Source organism: Chionomys nivalis, chromosome 20 (assembly GCF_950005125.1).
Source record: "Chionomys nivalis chromosome 20, mChiNiv1.1, whole genome shotgun sequence".
NCBI lineage: Eukaryota > Metazoa > Chordata > Mammalia > Rodentia > Cricetidae > Chionomys > Chionomys nivalis.
Window position 1 is genome coordinate 13223207 of NC_080105.1, and position 5481 is coordinate 13228687.

The window sequence follows — 5481 nt, forward strand, 5'->3', positions numbered from 1 at the left end:
TTTTTTTTTTCTTTGTTGTTGTTGTCGGATTTTTTAAACTTCTTTTTTTATTATTTATTTATTAAAGATTTCTGCCTCCTCCCCGCCACCGCCTCCCATTTCCCTCCCCCTCCCCCAATCAAGTCCCCCTCCCTCAGCAGCCCGAAGAGCAGTCAGGATTCCCTGCCTTGTGGGAAGTCCAAGGACCTCCCAACTCCTTCCAGGTCTAGTAAGGTGAGCATCCAAACAGCCTAAGCTCCCACAAAGCCAGTACGTGCAGTAGGATCAAAACCCAGTGCCATTGTTCTTGACTTCTCAGCAGCCCTCATTGTCTGCCATGTTCAGCTAGTCCGGTTTAATCCCATGCTTTTTCAGAGCCAGGCCAGCTGGCCTTGGTGAGTTCCTGAGAGAACATCCCCATTGTCTCAGTGTGTGGGTGCACCCCTCGCTGTCCTGAGTTCCTTGCTCCTGCTCTCTCTCCTTCTGCTCCTGATTTGGACCTTGGGATTTCAGTCCAGTGTTCCAATGTAGGTCTCTGTCTCTGTCTCCTTTCATCGCCTGATGAAGGTTAATATCCAGGAGGATGCCTATATGTTTTTCTTTGGGTTCACCTTCTTATTTAGCTTCTCTAGGATCACGAATTATAGGCTCAATGTCCTATCAAGGAATAATGAACTACATACTACTGCCTCTATTAGGATTAAGATAGAATCCAAACACATCAACAATTGCTATGTAGTAGTTGAACCTTTTGTTAGTTACTTTCCTTGTTATAGTGGCCAAATACCCAATAAGAATAAACTTAAGGGTTGATTTCCCCTTATAATGTGAAAGGATCCACTCCATCCTGGCAGGGAAGACATCCAGCAGGAGCCTGAGGCAACTGGCCACAATGGATAGCACTGCCCACATTCAAACTGATTCCTTTTCTCCGACTTGAACCTTTTCAGAAACACCCTGACAGATACACCCAGAGATGTTTTCTGGGTAATTCTCAAGCCAATGAAGTCAACAAGGAAAATTAACCATAAATACCCAGTCTTTTTGAATAAAAAATATCAGAGAGAGGGGGGAGAGGGAGGGAGGGAGGGAGGGAGGGAGGGAGGGAGGAGAGAGAGAGAGAGAGAGAGAGAGAGAGAGAGAGAGAGAGAGAGAGAGAGAGAGAGAGAGAGGCTAGAAAAGGGCATAATATTCCCTGGAACTGGAGTTCTGTTATAGGTGGTTGTTGAAAGACCCTCACCCCGGGTATATCACCCAAACTGCTAGCATTTGTAACGCCACTTGGAAGGCCAGTTCCTCATAGTAGCAGAAGGGCTGAAAAGGGTCAATTCTAAAGCAGGCAAGCCCGCCAAAACAGGATATCTGTGGTTAGGAGGAACAGAAAGCACCCCGGGTAGACTGTGCCCACTCAGCGACTTATCTGATTTCCATGGAATGGGGAACTTGTCCTCAGCTCAAACTCAGCCTAAGCCTTGCCACATTTGTATGACCCAATCAGAACCCTGTAACCAGGCATCTCGCTTCTGTAGCCGTGCTTTTTGCTCCCCAACCCTTTAAAACCCCCCTGCCCCAACCATGTGGCGCGCAAGTCTTCCGAGAGACTTGTCGCCCCGGGTACCCGTGTATCTGAATAAACCTCTTGCTGATTGCATCCACACTGGTGGTCTCGCTGTTCCTTGGGGAAGGGTCTCCTCAGCGGGAAGACACTCTCTGAGGGTCTTCCAGTTGTGAGCTGTCCAACATGGGTGCTTGGACTTGAAATCTGGTCCTCTGCCAGAGCAGCAAGTGTTCTTAACCACTGAGCCATTTTTAAAGCCCACCTGCTCCCTTTTTAAAGTTTACAGTTTTATTTGGAGATACTGAGGCAGAAAACTGAAAGTAGAGCATGTCACCAGAGAGGAGGAGCCACTACTGTGTTCAGACCATCATGATCAAGAAGTCTGTTATCTGGAGCGTCCTTCAGTGAGGCTACAGCCTCAGAATACGCGCACCTTCTGGCTCCGGCATGCTGCTTCGTCCCCGGCGGCTAACCTCGTTTTCACCGCCGTCGCCAGCTAGCCCCGACGCCGAGCTCCGGCCGACCGGGGACGTCCGGGTGACTACTGTCTGATGCCTTCGCCCCTACTCCGGGCGCGATGGCGGAGCCTGGTTCTCCCAAGGCTCCCGTGTCCCCGGGCTCGGCGCAGCGCACTCCCTGGAGTGCCCGAGAGACGGAGCTACTTCTGGGCACGCTGCTCGCTGCTGCAGCCGGCCATGTGGCGCTCACTACTGCTCGACCGCCGGCAGGCTCTGCCCACCTACCGCCGCGTGTCGGCCGCGCTGGCCCGGCAGCAAGTTAAGCGCACTCCGGCTCAGTGCCGCCGCCGCTACAAGTTTCTCAAGGACAAACTCCGAGACTTCCATGGCCAGCCGTCCGGACCCTACGACGACCAGATCCGCCAGCTCATGGGGCTGCTGGGCGACGATGGGCACCGGCGAACCCGCCGTCGCCCTGCGGGGCCTGGACGTCCCCAGCGCCGCGGCCGCTCGACCCTCGCGGTGTTAGCGCCCGCACCTACCTACAGCAGTCGAGCCAGGGGCTACGCAGCAGGTGACTGCGGAAGACGCGGACCCCGCTTCCGCTCTCAGGTTCAGCTCCTCCACTACGAAGTCTGCAGATTCCCGCCGCATTACTAGCTCCCCTGCCCCTACGGCTGAGCCCGGCCGGGCCCTCGGATCCTCCCGGCCACCAACCCTCAACTATGACACGGAGGAACCAAATGAGTCTCCTGGCCTTCCCCAGGATCGTGCGGTCCCGCAAGTTGCACCGCAGTCTCTAAACAGCGCTCTGCTGCAGGCCTTGACGCACTTCGGCGACATCTCGACAGTTCTGGGCCCTCTGCGCGACCAATTGGCGACCCTGAACCAGTATGTGGAGCAGCTGCGAGGTTCCTTCGACCAAACAGCTTCCCTGGCTGTGGGCTTCATTCTGGGCAGTGCAGCCTCCGAGCGGGGCATCCTTGGGGACCTGCGCCAATAAAGCTTGTCAGTTCTCCCCTTCAGAGCCTACACCCAGTCTACCTTGACCCCAATTAGTATCCCCACCCCAATCTAGCTTATTAAAATAAAGATTGTGTTTTGTACAAAAAAAAAAAAAAAAAGAAGTCTGTTATCTTCACCTTCTCGGAGCATCTTTGAAGAGAATGGGGAGCCCAGAAAAAGACTAGCTTCCTGTCTTACCAGTCACAGTAGATTCAAGAAAGAGAACAGTTGTAGAAAAACAGAACTACACATATATGAATATGACTGAAGAAGGAAAAACCATTGCAAGATTGGGATTCAAAGGTGAGCTATAACATACAAAAATAACACATCAAACGAGACAGCCAATGCAAGAAGAAAAGCAAGATACATCGCTAGGTCTTTACAGACACTTTGTGGCAGCAAATGTAAAATGGGCTCAATTTATAAAGGACTTAAAATGAGATTGATGAAATTGTGAGATTTATAGGAATTTAAAATGAGGTAAGGACATAAACACAGCAAGTACAAAATCAATGATAAAGATCTCTCCTGACAGTGCATATTATCATATCAGTTCATATGGAAGACAAGCTTACACCCACACCTAAGACTCAGGGAACATTGCAGGAGAGGGCGTGGAAAGATTGTGGGAGCCAGAGGATCAGGGACTTTGCTGTGAGACTGTGTCTCCTACACCAGTAAAGCTACACTAGTAGCTACAGCAGCAAAGGCTCAGCAGCTTGACCGCCTAAATGTGAGCTGAACAAGGAGGACACCAATAAGCCTGCCGATCTGCAAGGAGGAAAGCCCAGGAGGCCTCACCCTTACACAGAGAGCTGCAGGCAACCGAGCAAAGCTTGGAGAAGACGTGGCCCTCTCGAAGAAACAGCTGTCCACTGTCAAATTGTCAACCTTGAAAATGTAAATCCAAGTAACATTATATGGACTCAACATGTTATATTTGAACATATGTGTATGTATATACAAATACATATATGCATTAGCAACAATTGAGAGGCTATGCATTTGAAAGAGAGTTGAGGGTGAAGGGTTATGGGAGGGTTTGGAGGGAAGAAACAGAAAGAGAATGTTGCAATTTAAAGAAAATCTTAACAACAAATAAAAAAGGGCAAGCTTGGTGTTCACAGGAAGACTAACAAGGCAGGCATGCCGCTGCAAAACTTGCCACAGGCGTGCCAGCCCAGACGGCACCGGAGGCCATCCTCACAGAACCTCTGAAGAGCAGCGTTCACACGCAGGAGAGCAGGAGTGTGAGAGCAAGGAGCGAAGGCAGAAGCCAAAGCTGCTAAATGAGAGAGACAAGATTCTGGGCAAATTTGAGTCTATGTGTTGACATTGGAATGTATTCTAGTCAAATTATAGAAACCCAAAATTAAAAGAGTTATTTAAGCATCTGGCAGAAGGGGAAAAAAGTTACTTTGTACAAAGAAAATATCCATCTGGCAACAAAATATTCCGCAGAAAGCTCCGAAGGTGAACTGAGGGAAGCATGTCTCTAAAGTACTGAAAGAAAGTGACACCCTAGAGTTATATTCTGCTAGTGTTTCACTGAATCCAGAAGGCGACATGCACACAATGACAACCTTAAACACAAGCGTACTTGAAAAATGTGGCAAATCTGACCTTTCCTGATGGTGTTTTCCTCTTCATTCGCAAGGAAGAAAATAAATAAAGAGGAAAACCAAGAAAGAAGGAGCCACAGTGCCAGACTGCTGTGAGCCTCGACTCTTTCCACACACGACAAAGGTTAAAAAGATGGGGTGCATGCTATGGAAACTGAGCAAGCATTTGTCTTCTGCAGAAGTAGAGCTTAGAAAATGAACCCAGAAATCTGAAGCCTGAGATAAACCAGAGAAGACCTGATTAATATGGTCAGGGCTGGACCTTCCGGAGCTAAAGTTTGAGTCATTCAAACCATGAAAAGCTTAATGCAGACAGCAGTTTATTAGGTATGGACAAAGGTTGAAGAAGACTAGGGGCAGGGGACAGCATGTAGGGATGCAGGGGTGCTATCTGTAAGTCACATAGATCTATGGATTTTTCCTTGTGATTTCATGAGTCTATGTTTCACTTATGAGCTTTTATCTAAAGCCTGTGTGCCCCAAGAACTCTCAGGGGGCTTCTATAGCTCCCTTGTTCTCTTTTCCTGGGAAATAGAGGGTCATTCATCAGCGTCCTCTGGCAAGTATTGGGCCACTGACTTACACAAGGTCTTAAAGGCAAAGCTACTTTACCTACAGTCTGGAAAAACTTTTGAATTATGATATATATACAGACATAGTTAGATTTTCCCCCAGAGAGCTTAACTCACTAGTGTGTGAACACTTGGCCTGTGTCTTGTTTGGGAGTGACTAACTTAAGCTACCTTCGTTGTGCTTTTGAAGAGCTGCCTGAAAGAAAGTCAAGGCAAACACACTGAGGTTGCTTCCAAAGGGATGTAGGTGCCCTCAGAAAGCGTACTGCTTTTTCTGCACATTG

At 48.9% G+C, this 5481-nt stretch overlaps 1 pseudogene; it reads left to right on the plus strand.

Moving 5' to 3' along the window:
* The first annotated feature begins 1984 nt into the window (after positions 1-1984).
* Positions 1985-2998, plus strand: LOC130862958 (undifferentiated embryonic cell transcription factor 1-like; annotated as a pseudogene).
* Positions 2999-5481: the final 2483 nt, after the last annotated feature.